The 23,402-nt window shown below is 44.4% G+C and overlaps 1 long non-coding RNA gene across 1 annotated transcript in view; it reads right to left on the reverse strand.

The window, feature by feature from the left end:
* Nucleotides 1-82: 82 nt before the first annotated feature.
* Nucleotides 83-23,402, reverse strand: part of LOC105680975 — a 91,039-nt gene continuing 67,719 nt past the window's right edge. The window contains exon 4 of the long non-coding RNA XR_001102392.3: nt 83-1,303. This is a non-coding gene — a long non-coding RNA (uncharacterized LOC105680975). The remainder of the gene's footprint in view (nt 1,304-23,402) is intronic.

Raw genomic sequence — 23,402 nt, forward strand, 5'->3', positions numbered from 1 at the left:
CGTCGCCGTCGTCGTCGTCGTCGCGGTGTCACTTTATTCACGTGCCACGTTGCCAAACCGTTTTTCACCGGCGCGACCAGACAGAGCATGCACAAATCGATCGTAAAGATACGGCCACGGCTAGAGAAGTTGGCACGAATTCGCACGGCAAGACGCTTACCTCGCCCAGGACACTGCTCAACACTTCACAAAATAAAACTAACAGAGGAATACACGCGTGTCGAACGTGTGCGTACGCGTGTATATATACACGTAACAGGACCTTGGTTTCGGGCGATGACTTCGAATATCACTCACCTAAAGGCCGTTTACGCGAAAACAATATATACAACGGCGAGAATCTGTCGGGGTTCGACAAAGTTGTGGGAAAAAAAGCTGGTCTACCGATTTTGTTATCCCTTGCGTTCCATGCACAACACACTTTACTTTCGTCTCTCCTATTCTCGCTGTCCAAAGTAGCTACCGGTCTCTCGATCTTGTATAGTACCTTTTTTTCTTTTCTTCTTTTCTTCTGTGTTTGACTCTTCCTGTTTTTCTTCGCGTATCCTCGGTTTCGTCGGAACGGTCTCTCTCGATCCAGGATAAAGAGCAAGAAAGAACCGAAAACGCGTTACAATAGCGCGTCAACACACACTGGTAGCGAACGAATAAAAATGATCGGACGAAGGTTCGTACGACGTAGGAATTGTAATAAATAAGCGTAATTTGGTTTGGCGTAGCTCGTAATCCGTCAATTGCGTCCGCGTCGTAGACAGTTCGCGGCGAAACCGTTTCGCTTTTAAAAACGATTGTCGCTTACACGGTCGATTTAAATGTCCTCCGATGCTTTAGTCTTATTCACTTTCTCACGATCCGACACTGGCGACTTACCAGGTCAGAATGCCGCCGGTCTTCCTGCCGTGGTTCGCTCTTCTCCAGTTCGTTCTTCCCGAAGGGGTGGTAGGTGCGTCCCCACCATCTCGGCGCCAACGGTCACGTGATCACGGATCGATCCCTACCACCAAGGCGCCAGCGTGTCACGTGAAACGTAACTGTCCCCCCACCATCGGTTGGCATGACTGGGGCGCCAGTGCCGGATTCGCATCGTGTAACAGGAACCCAGCGCGACTGCCACCTACAGGGTCGCCACCTTCGGCGTCTCGTGTTATTTCAGGGACGTCCACGATATCCACGGAACCAAGGTGTAGCGTTCTAACCTGCCGTCTTTCGACCCTCCGTCACCTGGCAAGCTTTTTTCAACGTGTACGATTTGTCTAGTCTAGTCCCTTCGGTGCCGTGCGAGATTCAGCATTTCCGCTAGAACCTGCGAACAGGTGGAAATATCTCGTCATGGGATTTAAACCCTTCAATTGCTCGCGACCAAAAAACCCTGCCCTTTCCAGCGAAATGCCACTTTTTATTCATCTTTTTCCTTCGCCGCAGAACGAAATCGACGAGTCGTTTGCAAGTTTCTCGTTTTAGAATTTACAGTCGCACGAAAGGTTAACTCTGTTTTGTTAAAAGAATAAGTTTAATTTGGTGGCGATAAACGTTCAAAATTATTAACAGGTATAAAGTAAAGTAACTATATTCGCGTATCGATCTTATTCTTTCTTTTCCGCGTTATCCATACCACGCGGACGTTACGTAAGGAACGTTTTCCTTCGTGCGAGTACCATAAGTCGCGAGTCGCTGGCAAATCGATAATAGGAAACCTGTTGAAATTCTGGAAATTACAGGATCTTTATCGTATATATCCTAATAAATACAAACTGCCTACGTTCGTCTCGATTCTTATTGTACAAAATATTACGATCATCGCAATTTTACAGCGATAAATTTCTTTAAACGTTCCACTAAGAGTAAAATTTTTCCAAAACGTATTTTTCCATCGAATTGCAACAAATCTTCGAGTTACACGTTTCTCGATGATATTTTATTACGTTTAATAGCCACGTTAAATCGTGACCATGTTCAAATTTCTAATAACGTGGCATGGGGTTCCATGTGATCGCAATACGATATTGACTCGAGAGAGTTCGGACAAGTCCGGACTCATTCGTTTCTGTTCGTTGATATACAATGTCGAAATTCTTTACTTTGCTCTTTGCTATCGAAATTTCCACTCTTTTCGAATGTTCTGTTATTTTTCGTCCACATTTTCGAGTGTAAAATTTGATCGATCGTTTCATCGGTTGTGAAAGATGAAAATATCGGTAGAAAACGTCGAAGGACTCTCGCTCCGTTCGACGAAGAACGACTTCCTTCAGGTGTCTGTAATACACCATATACGCGTGACGAGAAACGGAGAAATTCCATTCTTTTATCACAAAACAGATCAAAGCAGTGATTTACGAAGAAAGATTGGTAGATGTAAAATAAAAGATCCAAAGACGATAGGTTAGGAATCTTACTCTGTGGAACTGCAAGGGATTAAGAAGTATGGAGGTCACCTTGAGTTTTTTAAATAGCGTTCCATATTTTCACCGTGATGGAATAATAGCCTCGATTCCGCAGCAAATCTCTGCAACCACGGAAAGAGAAAAGATAAATGGGATTGAGTAATTCTAAGATCACGTGATCAGGTATAAGGATGCAATGGATGTAAGTAATAATTCCAAGATCGTATAATCAACACGTAATCGGATCTGGACTTAAAACTTGCAACTTTAATCAACTTGTATCGTAAATTATCTCGAATAAACTAATAGCCTCCTCCGTATTTTAAAATAGTTTCATAGCGATGTACGCAAACGATAAAGCGTCTTTTGTTACGATATAATTACGTCGCAATCACCTATGACCAACAAATAACAAAATGTTTCATTATAGTATATACAGTATCGACTCGAAGAACAATAAACGTGACATTTTCTTCCTATCCTTCGTGTCGTTAGAAGATTAATAAAAATTGGTTGGCCGATTTCGTGGTGCGGAGGCACTGCTCGCGAATCGTTGCTACGTTACTATCGTCGCTGCAGAATATAGAATCGCATTATCGCCAACGGCTCGAGAACCGTGCATGCGAGAGGCCTTCTCCTCTCTCCGTATCCGGCGATCGAACGTAGCCCTAGTGCGGGCTTATTCGTTTGTTTCTTGGCCGAGTCGAGAAATTTCTGAAGCGTGTATAGGGAAAGTGAGGGCCACTTCCGCCGGATAATTTGAACGGGAGAAAGAAACGGTCCGTGTAGGAGTGGGAATGTCCTTCGTGCACGAAACTCGCGGCTTCTCGGCTCGTTTGCGCGTACTACGAGCTTACTACGAGCGTCGTACGCGCGTGCAAGTTTACGCGACCGGATGTTGGCAGCGCGTACCAGACGACGTCGTAACGACTGAACAATAAGTGCTACGCTGGAGTACTATGACTACGGCCCGAGTAAATCGGAACGATCACGACCGTCTTGTATTAGACGCTCGGTGAAAACCGGATGGCCGGATATCTCGCTGCTCGCTCGATCGTCCATTCGATGATTGGTCGGTCGGTTGGGTTGGACGAGCGCCGTAAACGCGATTATTCGAATGTAACTTTAATCGCAGGTATAGTCTCTCGTACGTTCGCTTTTATCACGCGCAGAAACTTCTCTATATTTTCCTACCGCGATTCGTCGTTTCATTCTTGCTATTAATGTTTGAGGGGTACCGCCAACGGTGCTTACCAACTCCATAAGTCGGAAAGTGGAGATAAATGGTAATTATAAACATTATCTTTCGAAATCTAGGTTGAAATTCGCGATCGAGACTGTCCCGTGTCATACATAAATTTATGAAAATAAGTCTCTCGTTCTTTAAATCGTGGTTTTTGAGTTACCCGTTGTGAGATAACGACGTAACTGGTGTTATTAGTAACGAGAATAATAACGTTTATAACGTTTATAAGTCGAAAGGCAGAAATAGTTGCGACGATATTAGAAGCGAAACAGCAATGATCGTAAATGCATTATTTTTATAGCGACGGTCATGGTCATGGTCACGATGACAGCGTCGTGACACTGACGAACAATAGTGACAGTGATGTAGTCACGATCGTATTACGGTGGCTCATGATCGAGTCAGGATAAACATACAATCAAATTGCGACTATAAGTCACGAGTAAGTTGTGGTCTTGGTTCGTTATTGGCTGTACGATACTATCGTCGTCGGAACAGTTGCTTCGAACTATCGTTCATTAGCTAATATATTCTAGATTCGTTCCGACACTGGCGGTTATAATAATTCCGATAACCATACGCTGTAATAAGGTGGTAATGGAATATTCGGGTTTCTAGTATTCTCCGATATTTATATATTTTTAATTAAAAAACGTTTCGCCGACGTAGCCAATTAATCCATGTATTTGACAGTTTTTGGCAGGCCAATTATATTAAACGTAAGACAGACCGCATTAATTAACCAAAAGCGTTAACCATTATTTCTTCACATTTGGTTCTAGATGCTATCAATGAAATTTAAAATTCAAATTGACTACACGATTGCATTCATTAACTTTTCGCCATGTTCGTCGTTATTGTTCGCCTACTAATTAGACTTTAGCGTTATTTCTAGCATGCACCTAGTAATCCCAGTGTGTCTGTGTGCATGTATACGCGCGTCTCACAAGAAGAACATCCTGTGTGCTTCGAAGAATGGAATTTTAACAATGAATGGAATATATTCGTTATCGTTTCTTGCTGCTAAAGTTACACGCGCGTCTTTCCTCGCGTTATAATATATATACGTAGGACAATTATCGACTTAAAATAAACTCTCGCGATATTTCCTATGTAACTTGTATCACCTATCGAAATGTGAAGCTTGACGCGCGATACGTTAAATCTATTCCTAGGCCATTGATCACGTCGTGTTACTTTTTAACCAATTAAATATTAACGGCAGCAGCTGTTGCGAATAAGTTGTAAAACAAACGATTACTGTAACTGCGTTAAACTGTTATTCGAGAAATTGTAATCAACCGTTAGAATTACTGGTTGTACGAACAGAGCTATTAAATACAAGTATAATAGGTTCTTTAATTGCAGAAACGCACAACTATGAATCATTGTGGCGGCGCTTCATATAAACAGGTCACACGCAATAATTGTATGTAACGTTTATTACCAAGGCAAAACGATATCAATGACGTAACGTGTATTTTTAGTAACCAGCGGTTACTTTAATACATATAATCTCTTTCTATAGGTATCATTCACCTCCGTTTTAACTCTTCCATGCCGATGGATATCGTTCCGCTGGAAATAAAGGGCCATCCAATGACCAACGATCCGATCGTCGATCTTCGATTACCAACAGAGTCGGAGAAACGGAAGAATAATCGACGGTAATCGGGCAATTTGCGAAATCTTAACTTTCGAAGGGAATCGTGCGCGCAACGTTTGGACAAGGGCAGCGACAAAGTGGTCATCGTATAGCAGTTGCACCACGTGGTCGGTACGTCGGGCGAAGATTTATGGCGGTGGAAAGCCAGGCGAATATCCTCGCCTTCGGCTTCGTTTAAATGGCTTCGAGGCGGCTTTATACTCTATACGCACTCTCGCCGCGCTAGTATTTAATTTCACTAGAGCATGAATGTTCCGCTTGGTGCTTACCCATCTTTCACGATACGCCTTGCAATTTTTTCCCCTTCGAAACCAGCCTCGAACGCTTCTTCGTCACGAGGCGAGCCACGGATCGTACGTGTCCTACGAAAAAATGAATTTCGATGCAATTGGGATCGTTTGACGGTCGCAAAACCTTTCGTCCACGTGGGAAACCTGGTTTCTTCTTTCGAGCTTCTTCCGTTCTTTCTTTTTCGAGCTTCTTTTTCTTCTCTTCTCGCAAAGAGTGTTTTTGGAGGGCTTGCCTTTTTTTATTCCTGAAGCGTTGCGTCGTAATTTAGAGTAGGTAGTTCGAAGAGTATTGTTTTTTTTAATGGTCGTCTGTGCTTTTCTCGACGTATAGTAGATCTAAAGTTCGAAAGGTTAGGTTGGAAGGGTTTCGAGGGTAATATCGACGATGAATCGCAGCTCGAGAAATTTCAACTCTATTTCCAACGAAAAATAGTTTCTTTTTCCCGAAGTTCGATTTAGCTTTTCAACGATTCTCGTCCTACGATCGCCTTAGATTTTTTCGTTCGAAGGAAGAAGCCTAAAGAGAGAAGAAGCTAAAGAGGAACCAGTAGTCTCTTCTTCGAAATAAAGATTTTTCAGTTGTTCCACCTTTCTGGTAAATAAGCCATTTACAGTCGTGAACCCGGTTCCAACTCGAGTCGGCGTCTTTAACCGAACTTGTTCGCCCTCTATCGCCGTGTAACACGTTCCGATAAGCGATTGTTAAATTTACATTTATGCAGCCATGGATGCGGGTGGACAAAGAAAGTCTTCTTACTCGGTACTGTTTATAACAGTCTACCTATATGATTTGCGGTGCACTGTACGTATACGTATTCGCTGTGTTCCGCGTGAAATTTAGTTACGGTAACAAACGAGAAGAATCTATGAATATTTTTCTGAAATAAGAACGTACGGATGTTCGATACTCTGACGGATGATACGTTGCAACGTGTCGGATCTATTTGTTGTTTTCTTAAAGTGAGATGCGTGAATTGCTTGGATGGAAGAACGTGTATTGCATCTAATAATACCTACTCACCGCGATGCAATCGCATTCAATGAGTAACTCCATTAGCCACGCGACTAATAATGCAATCAAGCTCGAATTAGTGCCAATTATTAGAATTATTCCGTATAACGTTCTACGCGCATTCCCTCTATACTAATTCGTACGGGAAATAATCCCGCCTTCTCTTCCATCTCGCCACTCTTCGTTCTTACCGATCGATATCGAACTTTCGTTCTCAGATTTTAATTCGCCATTTATAAGCATCCCGACAACAAGCGTTACCCTATTCGACGAGTCTGGCAATTGGAATTCGAGGGTTAAAACGCGACGAAAAAAATCGGCGGACACGCTGGCCGCGTGTGAGTGGAAACGCAAGAACGTCGGTGTGAGCCGAGCCTCGTTAAGCGATTTATCGGGTGGTTGTGTTCGAAGTTTGAAATTGATTTCGACGGATCAACGTTCTCGTTTCGGCGACGTGCAGACCGAGCGAATTGCCGCCCGGGGCCTAATTAGCGTTTAACTAGCGAAATAATCTTTTTTTTTGCGCGCGTTCACGCCCCTCGACGCAGCGCCGCGTCTTCTCGGAGTCGTCGAAGAAGCTGTGCGACGTATGCGGGATGCCTGTGTGAAAGAATTTTCAACGATGACGAGTGCTTCGAGGGCGTTTAAACGGCCTTTTTTCCATCGGTTGTATCGGTTTCGAACGATAAACGACTCACGGTCGAACATCGATGTTCGATGACGTTCTCATCGACGCGCGAGAAATTGCCAGCGTTACGGAAACGAGCGTTAAGAAGGTTCCGCGTATCCAGTTACTGCGAAACGCACCGCGCGATGAATCGTTATTGGCAACTTCATTTACGCACACGCCCGAAATAAGGAATCCGCGAAGCAGGTGCAAAACGAAACGGGAGCGCGTTTATCGGCACAGCATCGTGGTTCGCGAGCTTCCTCGCTTTTGGTTCGCTTGGTTTACCGGACGGATCGTTGGAAACGTCCGTTAAGGTAAAAGTGGCATTCCATTGCTCAGCCAGCAACGCTGCTGCCAGTCCACGAACTTGTCTTGGGAACGAAATCCCGGTGTAGTTTTTATAAAAATTCCGAAAAAGAATCCCCAAAGAAGCTATCTTGCTCGTTGATCGACCGCTCGACGATAATCGATGCAAGTCTCATGCTGACAGCGCCGATCTCCTTAGTTCCTCCTTTCGTATCGTACGATTAAAATAAATCGTTCTCTCGTGATATTTCGTCTTGCTACGTCGATACGGTTCGTGTTATGCGTAGAACATGGAATCTTCAACGGACCGGTCGTTCGCGTCTTTTACTACGTTCGTAAGCGAATGCTTAGCGAATTTTTATCGAAACCGTCGATTGCGTTATACAGTTACGTTGCAGCGTAGAAGAGCGTTCGAACAACGATCGAATGTATATCTTACATCCGACGATTTTAATAGCCACGTAGACCAATTCGACGAACTACTCTTGGAACCAGCCGGTTGTCTCTCCATAGCCAAAGATTCGAATCAACCGGGACGAAAAAAAACCTCCGAGAAAACTATGTTTGTGGCTGGCGATTAAACGAATCACTCGGTCGATTTCGATGCGGAAGAACGTCTTCTTACCCCGGCACACCCCAGCACGGCGATCGACCAATGCGCGATTTCGTGCAGCTCGCCTTGGGTCGGCCAGTATTTGGCTTATCTGTCGGTAAGTGGGCGTGCTCGATAATTCCAATGCCTGCAGCCCTGACCGTATGATTTATACGTGGCTGCATAATGTGTCACATCCTTCGATGAGCCTTCCGATTGCATAAGTGACTACGGGGTTAACGTCGCGACCGTTGAAAGCCTCGATGTGGCGCCAGTCTTCTCGCATCGTACGTGAACGCGAACTCGTATAAAACGTGTGTCCGTTTGACCTGTGTGCGCGTGTACGTGCGCACGTCGAACGTGGAGTTCGAGAGCTGAAAGATGTTTGCTTTGCCGCTCTTCTCTCGCAATAGAACGCGACGGTGCTCCGGGTGTACACGGTCGAGAGAACGCGCGCCTTCGAGGTATTTCACCTTGGGCCTTGAGTAATAACCGACGATCGAGACACGCTGACAGCCGCGATAATTGGACGGGGGTTATCTTAATTCGGACTTGGCGGTGGATTTTTTCAGCAGCTTCGTTTTTGGCGCGGTATATCCGATCGAGGTGGATGATCGCGACACGTGGCAGGTCTGATTGCTTCGACAGTCCGGATGAATACATCGACGAACAGGGTTTCGCGGAATGCCGGCTCTTGCTTCGCGTTCGTTCACGTTCGTCGAGGTAACGCTGAATTTTGACGAGGAGTTTCACAGATAATCGATGACTAGTGTCGCTACAACGCAAATTGGATAAATTGGAATTTCGAAGCTGTAGAAGCAATTTACAGCTCGGACATGTTTATAGCTGCCTGTCGACGTAGATTTCCAGGCATCGGTAGATCGCTTCGCCTTCGTCGAAGCTCCTTGTCAATTTTTTTCTCACCGTTACATTCTCTTCGAATCGAACATGAAACTTTCAAAGTTACGAAGAAGAAACTTTCAAAGTTACGAAGAAGAAACTTTCAAAGATACACCAAGAGACGTTACAACGAACCTCTCTGACATTTGTACCATTAATCCGTATAACGATCCCTGTTCTAAAATTATAAAACACCTCGCAAAGACCAAACGAATGCAAAATGTAACCTTCAACGCACGCAAATCTTACCAGGCCCGGTCAAACGACCAGTTTCGAAGTTTAAATAAAAATTGCGCGTTCGTTGTTATTCCTTTTGGTCTATCTAGAAGAGCGGCACGAATAAAGGGATTTGTCTCACCTTGAGATCTAGTCTCACCTTGAACAGAAGAGCCTACGGCTTTCGTTCTTCCTGCGCTCAAGGTCCTGAAAATACGTATGCCGTTTCCTTCCGGAGGCTGGCGACTTTAAGGACTGCATCGTAACGATAAATCATCCAACGAAAGAAATTGTCCGTCGTTCGAGTTGACCGTCCTTTCGCTTGTACTTTCGTATTTACCGGAAGATTTTACGCAATTTTCCGCAGAACGTAGTCAGAGGCTTTGCAAGTGTCGTCGACGCGTCCTAATCTCTTTTCGCAAGATTCGTTATCGTCTTTGGAGATTTTCTTCAGCTGCGCGTACATTGGATATTCCCGAGAGACCTTGTCTCGTAATTATCGGAGATTTCGTCGGAACTCGGAGTTCCCAGGCTTTTGCAATTCCTTTGTTGAGAATTTCTTTTGTCGAACGGTCTTTGGATAACTTCGAGACGCTGGCGATGCACCGTCGATACGGTCGCTGTGGATTTACCGTCTCGACAAAGTAACCAAACGTATCGTTTAAATAATAGAAAGTTCGAACGCTATATCGTTCAGAGAGCATAACGTTTCGTTACAAAATACTAGCGCGTGTGTGGTAGATGTTTCGGACAATACGATATTTAAGCGGTATAATGTTTGGATAGTGAAACATTTGAATGGTAGAGCGTTCAGGTGATAAAACGTTCGAAAGAGCGAAAGATTCGTAGAATTTGTAAGAGGATTATAAGAGAATTTCTATATTATCTCCGCTTCTTCGCTAACGTTTATTAATACCAAATTTTTAGTTCGTAATATAATATATTTGAACTGTTCGTGATCTTTAACCAGACAGAATATACGAAAAATAGAAAGAACATATTCAGACACGTAATTACCAGGCATCAAAGCTTGGAATACTTGTGAATTCCAAGTTTAAAGGTCGTAAAAGTCAACGGCTCGTGTACAAACCTATTCTACATGGCGACACGACACTTGAAATTATGGGAAGAGGAAATAATACTCGTGGAAAGCGATGACGTTACGAAAGAAAGGGATGGTGTCAGATAGTACGATATTAAATAACCACACCCTTTTTAACGATCTCTCGTAACTAAATCTATCAGGGGTCGCTTATCGTGGCCCCCATTGATAACTGCTTCCGCTGTTCTTTGATAAAGGAGCGCTCGATACAGAGTTACAAGTGTTACAACGGTGTTGTTTGTAAAAATAGGGGCTCTCATTACGAGTAACGCTACGATCTAGCCTAGTTTTATCGAATCTATAACAGTATTTTCTCGATAAACGCAATCATCGAAGGACCGCGCTTCGATACAAAATAGACCAAACTAAAATATTCTGTACAGAGTGCAGGGAATCGAATAAATCTCTGTTTATCTCTATCATGCGTCTTACTGAAATTTAAATTATACGAGGATAACCATTAAGCATCGATGCCGTTCGAATAATTACGAGCCGTGGAGCGTGTGTGTTCCATAGTAACTCGTACGCGCAACATTCATCCGCATTCTCATGGAACGACAAAGCAAGAGAAACTAGAATTGCCAATGTAGTTGCACGTAATTAGCAACAAATGATAGCCACTTATGCAATCTTTATTACAGACGATCGATCGACGACGTGTTTGCCGGCGCAAGGCTGTATCACGAGTGTAATGATAATGGCCAGGCGCCGCCGGCGCCAAATAATTGTCTGCTTTTGCCCTCTTTACTCTATCGACCAGCATATATCGTCATCCTATCGAAGCCAGAATATCTTTGTTTCTCGTACAGCGACGCGGATCGGCGCGTTCCGTCGATCGCGAATTACGATTAATTAGGACGTGCCCTTTGATGATCACGCGCCACAATCGCGGCAAAGCGAACGCAAAATGTTTTTACCGGAGATACGCGCTCAACGAAGAGACTAAATAACTCGATGTGATTTGGCGTGATTTTTGAAAAATAGGCAACTCGTACGAGAAACGAACGCAACGTCGATGGAGAATTTCGAAGGTCGACGTTACGTTCGAGTAATTCGGGAAAACGTGATCGTAACGACGGATAGAACACGAGGTTTTCGAGTATGATCCAACAGCGAGCGACTACCAACAGACATACCGTCGAACGCCGGTGTCGTGTTTGGATTTCACATTCTTCCCGGTAACACAAGTGTTCTTCATGCAAGGCGTGTCCCTGTTTCTCGCGCTGCCGACGGATCCACGTTTCTTCCGTTTGAACGAAACAACCCAAATCATTCTTATCTTTCCTACGTGGAACGACCGGCTCCCTCCACGGTTCCTCCGCGTCTCGCCGCGACGAGTCGTTTCCCTCGCGCTGGGCTCCGGAATACGCCGCGTGACGCTATGCGACCCCTTCGTTTAAATTATAAGAAAGACGACCAGAGTCCCGGTTTGTCGCGGCACTCGTCGAAATCCGGTAGGATTGGAAAGAGGAAGAAGGAGAGAAAAAAAAAGGGAGAGAAGGAAATCCGGAGAAACGTAAAATCTAATCGCGGTGGAAGATGTGTTCCAAGGAATTAATAAAAGAGAAAAGAAAATGGTATTCCAGGAGAAGAATAAAAGATCATTACCGGAGGACTGATCGTGAAATTGTAATCTGGGAACGTCGGGGGGAAAAAGAGACGCGTGAGAGGAGACGATCGGAGAGGATCGGATTGGGGAATTTGAAAAATTCCATACGAAGAGTCAGATATCGTGAAACGAAGATTACATCGAAACTTGGCGAGTTACGTCGCGCGTCTACAGTGATTTAAAACGTCGTATAGTTTTTTAAACCTTGACGTATATTCGCGTCCTATCTCGGTTTTTAACCCGTATCGTGGTTTTTAAGATTTACGTGTTTGCGCTTTAAAATGTCGCGCCGTTGCAAACTCTGATATTTGACCGCTCCTTGCTTTACATTCCATTTTTGTATTATATTTGGAAGATTAGATTCCCTTATTTATACTCGCAGGTACTACGATCGCGTATTAATATTGTCAATATTAAATAAACGTATTATTTTTCTATCGAACGTCTAACTCAAATAAAGATCTTACGTTAGAAATCGAACGGCGAAGCTAATCGTATCGTATCGTTTTCTACTCCAAAGTAATTCGCCGTCTTTTAAGAAAAATCATTCTTTCGCAAAGATAATCGATCCTATCGAAGATCAAACGATGAAATCAAACAACTATTTTTATCGTAATTTTTTCATAATTGTACAAAAGCTTCGCAACTTTTTTATTCCGTTTTATTCGTCGACTGGAAACTTTGTATTCTACGGATTATCCGTCGTAAGATCTCCGTAGCGGTGTATTAAACGCGGGCGTATCGACAATGAGTCGTAAATCGCGAGTCGTGTAATATATTCTACCTAGTGCACCGTGTTTAATCGCATTGTTCAGGCTTCGATGACTGTGTCATAATTTCCAAAAGTTTAACTCGCGATTCCCCCTAAACAGAAGGAAGCCGTCAGCTAAATACTCGATTTCATGCCCGCATTGCTCCACTTCCGTCGTCGTGCTTCCTATTTTCCGATGTGACACGACGGAGACGCTGAAACGAGCTGATGCGGGCAGGTTAACCCTCGTCAGGGTCAATTCGATCCGACTACGTGGAACGTAGCGGCAATAGTCACGAGATCGATTCTCATACGTCCAACGTAAACGTTATTGCACGAAGAACATGAAATTGGTAGAAACGTTTTAACAGTTTTCTATCGTTAAATTATTATACCTTTACCGGCCAAAACCGGTGGCCGTTCTTGCTGTTGCAAAACGTAACTGGACCGAAAGTGCCTGTACAATTTCACACTTTCATCCAGGTAATTCGAGAAATCGAAGCGAAATAGAATTCTGGAAGACTTTGTAAAGTAAAAGGATACGCAAATTCAATGTTATTTCCGAATAGGCTTACGTAGCAGCGCCTTTAAAGGTTTGTCCGAGCTAGACTCGTAGCGCCAGGCAGTCGGAGGGTCCACGGACAGAACGGTCCAACCTATCCTAACGTAACCGGCCGACTATCCTCTTTTTCTTTCCCTTGGTGACGGTTTCCTTGGTCGTTTCTCTTCGGTTGGCCCCGGTTCTCTCGCTCGTTTCCAAGAAACAGTTCACGGACGGTATACGTACTAATGGTAGAACGTGGTGGGGAAGCGTTTGTTAACCCCCGGTGTGTTGCACGCTTTCCTTCGTCTCTTTACTTATTTATTAACGGGTTGTTACCCTTTCACCATGGCGAGAAACGATTTCTTTTTCGGGCCCGTATGCCGGGTGATAACAAGTTACATGTCGCTTACGAGGAAGTACATCTTTGTTTTATCGTTTTGTTCTCGGGTCAGACGTTGGTTAGGACCAAATTTCCTTGCATTCTGCTACCATTTTTGAAGCGAGTAATAGTACTGTTTGCATTCCCGTTTTTTGCGGTAACGTTTGTTAAATAAACGAATAGTACAGATCGTTTTGATTTTCCTTCTCCCCGGTAACGTTCTTAAAATAAGTAACGGTAAAAATCGTTTTAATCGAATACACGATGTTGCGAAAGAAGGAAAGTTTCATCGAAGTTTCGGCTTTAAAAAACGTCTTGTACTCGTCGACGTAACAGTAACTAGCGTGACGATCTGTATCTAGATGCGATCTGTATCTAGACTCTGTATCTAGATGCGTAGATCTATTGGAAGGAATGTACGAAAGGAGAGCGTTTTTCGTCTCTCTCGGAAGTCCAGTTCGCTAAACACGTTTCCCACTTAGCTACTCCGTCGAGTTTCTCGTTTCCTCGAGAAAATTCAAAGGCTCCGTGTTCGTTTCACAAAAGTTGCAGTTTCAAGAGTCCGCACCGTAAATAACCGAGCAAGCTCTTTGTCGAGTGCAAGTCTTTGCCAGTCTGCGAAGCCCGAGCATTATGCCAACGCTAACTTGAGATGACTAGGCAACGTGGAATGTTCTTCTTAGCATAGAGCAAAAATCAAAGGAGGTGTAGACTAAAGTACTTTGAACACAGGTTGTAGAATAACCGCTTATGGATTCTCAGGAAACAACCGGCCTGATGCTGTAACTCGTTTCGCCGGTCATCGATGGTCGTCCTCGCAGCAAATCTATCGACGGATCGCTAAATTTTGCGCCGAATCGCACGCGCCACGAATATTCTTCTCTTTTCTCCGATTTCTCGCTTATAAATCGATCGAGAGTATGGCTCGTTTCTAACGCAAATTTTCTTTCATCGCGAGAGCGAATAATCGTAATCGATCGCAATTTCTCTCTCTAATTTAGCAGCTTGAAATTAGCAAAGAAATATCATTGCACAATCCATATATGCTTTCTCTCGTTCTTCGAGGAAATTTGAAAAATTAGCAAAAATATGTACGAGGATGATAGAGTTCGTTGGAGGAAAAATCCGTGGCGTGTACGCGATACTTTATTTTAAGAAGAATTTTAAAAAGACCAGATCTTACTTCTAAAGATACGATTCGTTGTTGTTTATAAGAAAATTTGCCAACGGTTTTATCGTAGTGTTATTCGTAACTCGATCGGAATACGTTCCGTTCGATTGGAATCTCTTTGGAAAAATGGATTCTCGAACTCGCAACGTGATCCTCGGAATGCCTAAGCGGATGCTGCTCATCTTTTTAAAGACATACGTTTTCATTTTGGCCTGTGGTGTCCCTAACGGAGCCTTTGGATCGCGGTCAGATTAAAGGCGTTACCCTCTTATAATCTGGCTAGATTTAAGGTCTGGGCGTTTAGGATTCGGTTTAGCCTACCACAACACGACCCTTCTTAGACTAGAGTACCGACCGAGTTCCTCGAAAATCCGGCCCTTTCGACAAATCTTTCACCGACCTCGCCCAAACCCAAAAACACCACCTGTTTCTCCAAAAATTAAATCTCCGACACTTTGGTCTTTAAAGATACGCGAATAGACGAAAGTGTCTTAGCTCGAGTAATTCTTTCTTACGTCTTCTATGGAAGAAACTTAAAGAAGAAAGTGAACCGATCGATGGAGTTGCTCAGGAGCCATCGAAATACGTCTTTCCAAACTTTGTAAATTTATTTCTAAGAAGGTTAAGAGGCGTCACCGTAAGACTCTCGTTATCCATTTTCCACTAGAATTTCAGATTCAGCGCGATAATCCTCAGAGCGAACAACGACGTTCAAGGATGTTGAAAATGGACGAACCGCCTGCCCTTTTTGAATTCCTAGTTGGATCTTGCGTCGCCCTTCTTCCATGGTAGCAGCAGACGAGCCACTCATTACGTCACGTAGTACAAATGACTTTAAACGCCACTCTGGCTCTGGTCGGCTATCCCTTTCGATTTCGACGTTGTCTGGGCACTCCCCTTTTATATTTCTCGCTGCCAGCATCGCCGACAATTCGACCACGATGGAGGAGAGGAGCTGGAATCCAGTCGTTCCCTGGTGGTCATCGGTACTTCTCCTCCTTCTTCTTTTTCTTCTTCGTCGCTTCTTCGCCAGTTTTTTCCTCTACCGATTCGTGGATCTTTACGGAGGTGAGACTTAGAGCGAGAAAGATGGACGTTTCGGTGTCGTCTTTTGATCGCGGATCTCCGTTGCTTCTTCTTTTTCAAAGTGTCGCGAGATGTTGGCGGTTTTCGCGCTTGATACGCGTACGTTGGTGTTTCCGTAGGAAACTCGGGGTCGGTGGTTTGGATACGTTTGTTTTCAGCGATCTTTAGCGAAATTACATTTTATTACGAAGTATAACGCACGATATAGACGTATCGATACAAAGTATCGCATGCAAGAAATGTTTCTGGCCTTGGACGATAATACCAATCTGTCCGTCTTTTGATAAGAACTATCCGTGACTTTGTGTCACGCAAAGTTATCATTCTCAAAGTACTTACGGAATTATTTTAGCACTTTGAGGTTAAACTTTAATACCTAAATATCTTAGAATGTGAAATCCTAAGTACCTTAAATACTCGTCGCGATCGATCGAGCGAAGCGACTAATTACGTTCCATCGACGAACGGTAAGATGAAAGGGGAAGCTGTAAAGAGAAAGGCGGGCGGAACGAGCAAATTAGACGAACTAATTTTCCAAACTACGAAACGTGACCTGTAACGACCGGAGAAGTCGAGAAAATCACAGATACCATCTACCTACGCAAAAAAAATTTCCCACGCGACGAGTCGTAATCAAAGTTAACTCGAAAAACCGAGAGAAAAAGAACACATAGACAGACGCACGGGTATCATTCGGCGTAGCCAACGATCATTCCCTCTCTGGTAAACATTAGAGAGTTATCAGGTGCATCGTATGCATTCCAGCTTTGCGCGAGAAAGTCGGAGGGCTTCTCGAGGACTTCGAGTGGCCGTCAAAATATTTAAATGACGAGCTTCGTGGCAGCGAAAACATCTGTTTTCTACTCAAACTTTTTCCCTTTTTTTTCTTTCGTTCGAGCTGTTCTCCTGAAAGAGCTTCAGGATTCACATGTTCGTGACCATATGCGACGACCGACGATATAAATTAGAGCATCAGCTCGACCGCCTGTATTTTTGTCGTTCCACGGCACTTAATCTTTTTCGCTGATAAACGTGTCCTGTGGTCGCCATCCAAACGTGAATGAATCGTAATCAGCGTCCGCCTTGACCGACCGATAAAACAAATTTAATTCAAGAAAATGGTTATTCTGCGCGTTCGACGCGCTGCTTCCGGTGCACACCACGGTCCGGCAGTTCGGTCCGGCGACGTAGCAGCAGAAAATTATCGCGCCAAGGTTATCTGTTCATCGATCGTAAATCCAAACTTTCAATCGCGAGTTGCAATTTGAAAAATATATAACGCAGTACGCGACTATGCGGCAAACATCGATATCGAATATGCAAAAGTTTCTCGTTGAAAAACAATCTTTTCTACAACGGACCATCCTATCGAAGGAAGTTTTTTTTTTTTTATTCAGATGTTTACATTGACAATTCGTCCGATTTGGACATTTGATAGAATTATCGAAGGAAGTGGCAGTAATTTCTTCAAGATGGTAACAGCGTAGATTGGAAGTTTTGCGGTCATTCGCATCACATTCGCGTTGCAGGCATAGATTTGATACCGTAAACGATACTGCCACGATAAGAGTAATTAACGTTATAGGAAGTGCTGATCCGTAGGAGAAGTCTATGAATGAATTATTCCGATTGCAAAGTCGGTTTGAGCTTCTCTTCGTCTCAACGAAGGCCTTTGACTATTCGCGTTAAATAAATTAAAGATTCTTTCCTTTTTATTTTTCCGGTCGTTCAGACTCCTCCGTCACGATTCCACGAACGTTTCATAAGACCTCCATTTACCGTCTGAACGGTACGAAACGGGAAAACGATTGATTTTACTCGCGATTAGCTGATTGAACGACGACTGGGGACAATTTACGTGGCTGGTACGAACAGCCACTGCGAATTTACACATTGATTAATTATAATTCGTTTGATCGACTCTGCGTGTCGGTTCTGTCATACGTTGTTTTTTTTTTATTCAATTACAGAGGAACAAGCATAACGCGCGATCGGTTTTTCTCCAGCAGGCGCATTCCTCGTATAATCTTTGAATTATTTTTGCTTCGATAAATGACTAGTACGAGCGAAGGTTGGCCTGAAATAGATTTACAATTGAAAAGATGTTTGAAACAACTTTACGTTCGACTTTTACCGCGAGATATCTATACGACGAATCTACATTTCAATGTTGCGATATTACATTTCACGCGTTGGCCTACTCGCTTTTTCCTTCCTTATATTTACATTGATTTGCACATTTCTCCATTCTAACGAAGTATGTACGCGTCACAGGTAAATTTGCGATAAATCTATAAGCGTAAATCATGCAACAAATTTACGCTCACACAATGGATGCTTATTTGAATTCACGAAGAGACGAGACCTACGTTCGCAAGAAGTCTACGCGCTGGTAGATCATTTTACGATAAATCAACAAATTTTTATCGACAAGAAATTTACATTATCATCCGTATCTGTATTGATATATCTCACTCGTATCTTTTTCTAAATCAAATAATAAAAGCGTCTATACTTGCGGGTCTCTGCAAGAAATTCGCATTCAACCTACATTCCCATCTGTTTTTACGTTTGTAAAACATTTCGGAAAAAAATCTACATACGTAACGAGTACCTTATTGTTTTACAATGTACGCATATTTATCAATCGATTTTCAACGTATGTACGAGTCGACTTGACACATATCGAGAAACACATTGTCACGTCCCTTTCGAATCGACGTTCGCTTTTTACATTTCCATCGAATTTCGATCGTAAAGTCTTGAATTTCGATCGTAAAGATTATCGTTTGCCTCCGATAATTATCGCTTGTTTTTTTTTTTTACTCCGAAACAGAGGAATTCGCGAGATAAACCAGTTCGCGAGAAAAGAAGAGCAAAGTAGCAGACAGAGTTTAGAGAAATGGAAAAAGTTTGATCGATCGAGCCACGGTGGAAGAAGCTTGGAAGGTTGGCTTATCGCGGAGGAAGCGAGAATAGGCGCGAGAAAAACGCCTTCGTAACGAACGAAAACGCGTCGATGCGATATTCTTTTGCCAGTCGCGGCGTCGGTGGTGGGTGTGGGAGCGAATGCAATATTGTGCACCCACGTGCAACCGCTAAGCCTATAACTCACGGGCAGCGCGCGCGTACACACGCGCGAGCTGTGTACACAGTTCCGCGACAAAGCGTACCTTGAATCAGGACATCGCGAACCTTGAATTCGCACGTGTGTGTACACGCGTGTATGTGTAGCGAACAGCCTCCCCTGGGACTCAACCGTGTGTGCACCGGTTCTCACGCGATCCACCTCGACTATCGCCAGGCCACGCCAAGACTGTCGTTGTAACCTATTTTTTAAAACGATGCTTGCGATTTCTGGTTGAAAGGAAGCGTTTGTCCTACTCGCTCGGTAGCGAATAGACAGCCGTCGAAAGATGGTATCTCGTTAGAGACGATTCAACGTAAAATAGTTAATCGTAAGAATCGGAATCGTAAGATGTGTCCGCTCGGAGAAATCGTATATCGCAGGAAGCGTGGAGGAAGAGAGGAATATCGGGAAGATGTTTCCCGATAAGTTGGCGGATTTCGAGTTATAGCAGGTTTTTTCTTTCCTTCGCAAATATTCCCACAGTAACATCGACTCAAGAAGAAGAGGAAGAAGCTAAGAAGAAGAAAAAGAAGATCGAAGTAAGACATATGGGGAGAAAAGATCGGAGGTTAACGTACCACGAGATGTCTGTGAAAGGCACTTATGTAGAAAGGCGGGGTTGCATCGGGTATATGTACACCTTTTGGAAACGCGACAATGCGGCACAGTCTCGCCGGGGTCGGTAAAAGTTAAACACCGAAAGAAATGTGCCTAACAATGCCGTAATTTCGCGGTGTCTCGAGGGAACGTTGGACTTTTCAACGCGATGATTTAGTGATATTTAGTCGTTGGCAGGGAACCTGCGCACCAACATTTTTCTTCCAAACAGGAAGGAACAGTTTGAAAGGCAACGTAGGCGTGATATCCTAGCAGGCAGGAGGTGTTCGACTTGCCTCGAATTCGTTCCTATCTCTTTGAAAGCATCGAAGAATCGTACGATTCTCATAAAATGGAGAATCGGTCAGTGGAATACGAATAAGACAGGGAAAACTTCTTCCGAATGGAATTTCTCTCTCCGACAGGTTCAACCGCTTTCTTCGACCAATCTTCCCCGTAATCCTTTTTGTCCCTCGAGTGATCGAAGAAATTTCACTCTTCTTCTTCGTTCGAACGACACTCGTCGGTTTAACGCCGGCCATGTTCGAGCGTTCGAATAAAATTCCACCTACGAAGGGTCAACGATTCGGCGTATCACGCGAAAAGGCAATTACCCCGCGGAGAATATTTCGTTCGATATTTGACGATCGTCCGGGGAATGAAAGGAGTAGATGGCACAAGTATCGCGTGGAATTCGAAAGGCAATGACGTTGAAGCAACAACGGAGCACGACGCAACACGCCGGCTGCAGCAACAATTGCCGCAGCAGCGATATTTGACCTACGATATTTGCCTTAACCACGATGTCGTTCGATTGCACAAACCTGTCCCTGAACCCGAGCACGGTGCTCTTTACTCTTCCCAGGCATCGGCACGATGAATGTGTGCGCGAAGAAGCCCAAGCACGCACCACAAGCGCGACCGAGACCGCACATCGCGTCGTCGATTCCTATCCGAAACCGTTTACTCTTAATCGTCGCGCACCACTCGTTTCTTCTTTTCGAAATACTCGCCAGTCCCGTCGATTTCTTTCTTCCAACCGTTCCTCCCTTTCTTACAAATTCTATTCCCAATCGTTCGTTCGGAATTTTAGGATTTCGGACAAAGTTCTTCGGACAAAGTGCTAAATAAAATTTCCATCGAAACCTTGCGTCGTTGTCGATCGTGTATCGTTAACGTTTTGCGTGATATTAATTTCCAATTACGACTTTGATATGCCATTGCGTTTCGTACAAACGCGATTTTTGTTTCTTTTCGCTTCGAACGGTTACAAACTTCTGGATCTAGTTACGAGAGCCAAGTTGCAGCTGAACTACAGTTCGATCGATCGTTTCGTCTACCGGCTGTTTATTTGCAATGCAAGTATGACTCGTGCTCCGAAGTAACAATACCTGCATCAACGTACGCATCGACCAACGTACGCGTGTGCCGCCGCTACCATCGTGCAACGACAAGGGATCGCGATCCGATCGACGCCGTAACGTTGTTAACGCGATTTCTGAGAATCGGTTATCGACGAGAACGTTAAATTTCCATCGTCGTTGCATTTTACGGAAACCGTTTGTCGTCGTGCAACGAGCGTCAAGTTTGAACCGTTTCCACGATTCGGACGGCGATGCCCGAAAATGTATTTTTCACGTGATCGCAACGAAGGAGAAGAATTGCACGACGCAGCTTCCACTGGGAAGACGAGCCAGCGTCGTGATAAAACTAAGGCCAAATTGACAACGATATAGGTAATAATTTTGACGAAAAACTACGTACGACGTACCATCCGTTCGATAAAGAAGCGAATTTGAAATTCTCGTTAGTCGCGCCGCTATCGACGCCGAGCGGCGATGCGCGCTCGATCGATCGGCTAATTACGCGCTGCGATTCTCGCGACGACCTTTCGAATTCGTCGTCCGGGCAATGTCGTCGTTGACACGCGCAACTACGATAGACGTTCGCTGCGTACGTTGCGTACACTATAGGTAGACGAGACGCTGCAGTTGCATTCGCGTGGGTGTATAAAGGCGATTCCCGCGCGGCTCTCTTCTCGTCTTTCTCTTTCGCGAGCGTGATAAGTGAGCACCGCGAAAAACGAGACGCCGGATGTGACGTCACCGCGACCCCGCATATTTGCGTACACACAGCGACGCGCGCGATTGCACGCCGCCGCAATAATTTGGTTGCGACCAGCAGCTTGCACGCCTCGGACCCACCACGCCGTCTCGTTTTCGAATCCTTCCTGGAATTGCTTACTTACTTACGTACAAAACCAGCGCAAGCGTCATCGACCGTTTACCAAAACGAAAGTATGTTTCGTTTACGGCGATTTGCGTGCCGAGATTAGTCGCAGAGTCCTATCGTCTCTGTACATTTGTAAATTATACCTTTTGGAAAACGCTTTAAACGAAAAGATTAGAATTTCGTACTTTTAATTTTGTATTTTTAAATTTCATTTCTTGGAAATTACGAGGGAATTCGGAAAGTACGTAACCGCGCGAGATACGTGCGATAGCTTCTGTCGCAGGAAGACAGGTTGTCGTAAATGGCAGGTGTGCGAGGTTCGCCTCTTTTATTTCCTTTACGATTATTCAAGTATTGGGCTAATAAAAGCGATGCTTTTACTAATACACCTTTGCTTATAACGGTACAATCGTTTCATAAGTCACGCGCGAACCTCGCAACGGATTAAGTTTGCATTTAAAAGCTACCAACGATCGACGTACTACGCTTTCTGCGAATTAAGTTTACGTTTAAGGAGCAGTCGTAGAAGATAAACGATACTCCGTTAAAGAGTTAAACAGAAAATAAGCGGAGAAAGAAACGACGACGCGTGGTTACCGTGGTATGGTTAAAGTTCGAGCGGATAATTTGAGGGATCGCCCGATCGAGCGTTTCGAACGACGAAATCGCGTCAGCGGCGTTAAGAGGAAGCTGCTGCTTTGCAACTTCGATGCCAGCCTCGTCTCGAGCCGCGTGGTAATTTGGCAAAGAGAGTTACGTCGCATCGGACGTAGCTGTATAAGACCAACGCGTTTAAAACGAGTCGGCTACGTGTACGCGCGCGTAAGAGACCAAACAGCGGTAATTTCTACGAGTAAAAAATCGTATATACCAGCCATGTAAATAATGAATTATTTCCGTGACTCCTCTGCAACCGTGTTTAGTTGATGTATGGTGCGTAGTTCGATCGACGCAACTATGTGGCCGCGTGATTAACGACGAACGAAAGCGATCGTGTTGTCGGAGAAGCACGAAGTTAAGTCGCTGAATGATTTGTGAACATTTCTGGTGAGAAATGCAAAGATGCCGTGGCAGCGAGTTGGCCAAAGCTGGCTGGTTTATCGTAGCAATTTCTTTCTCCCATTCGTTTCTCGCCTTTCCAATTCTTTTTAATCAATTTTAAGCGTTGGGTGGACGCATTTGCTCGTAACAAACTCGCAAACACCCAACACCCCGTCCAAGAGATCGGTAGCCCGTGAAACGACCATTCCAACGCGACAGAGTGTCTTAAACTCGATTACAGTGGATGCAGGATACGGTGTCGGCGACACGGAGAGCGTGGAAGAGAGCAGCAAGGAAGAACGCAGGGGCGTTGGTGTCGGTGCCAGCCTCTTTCAGCCATTATTCCTCACGGTTCGTATCGACGAACCGGACTGACCTCTCTCGATGTCCGTAAATTACGATGCATTCCAGTCGATGTTCCACGGTGATAAGTCGCGGCCTCCAAATGTTTCGTCGCTGGCGGGCATTATTTTCGCCGCTC

The sequence above is a fragment of the Bombus impatiens genome, unplaced genomic scaffold, assembly GCF_000188095.3.
Source record: "Bombus impatiens unplaced genomic scaffold, BIMP_2.2 scf_0481, whole genome shotgun sequence".
NCBI lineage: Eukaryota > Metazoa > Arthropoda > Insecta > Hymenoptera > Apidae > Bombus > Bombus impatiens.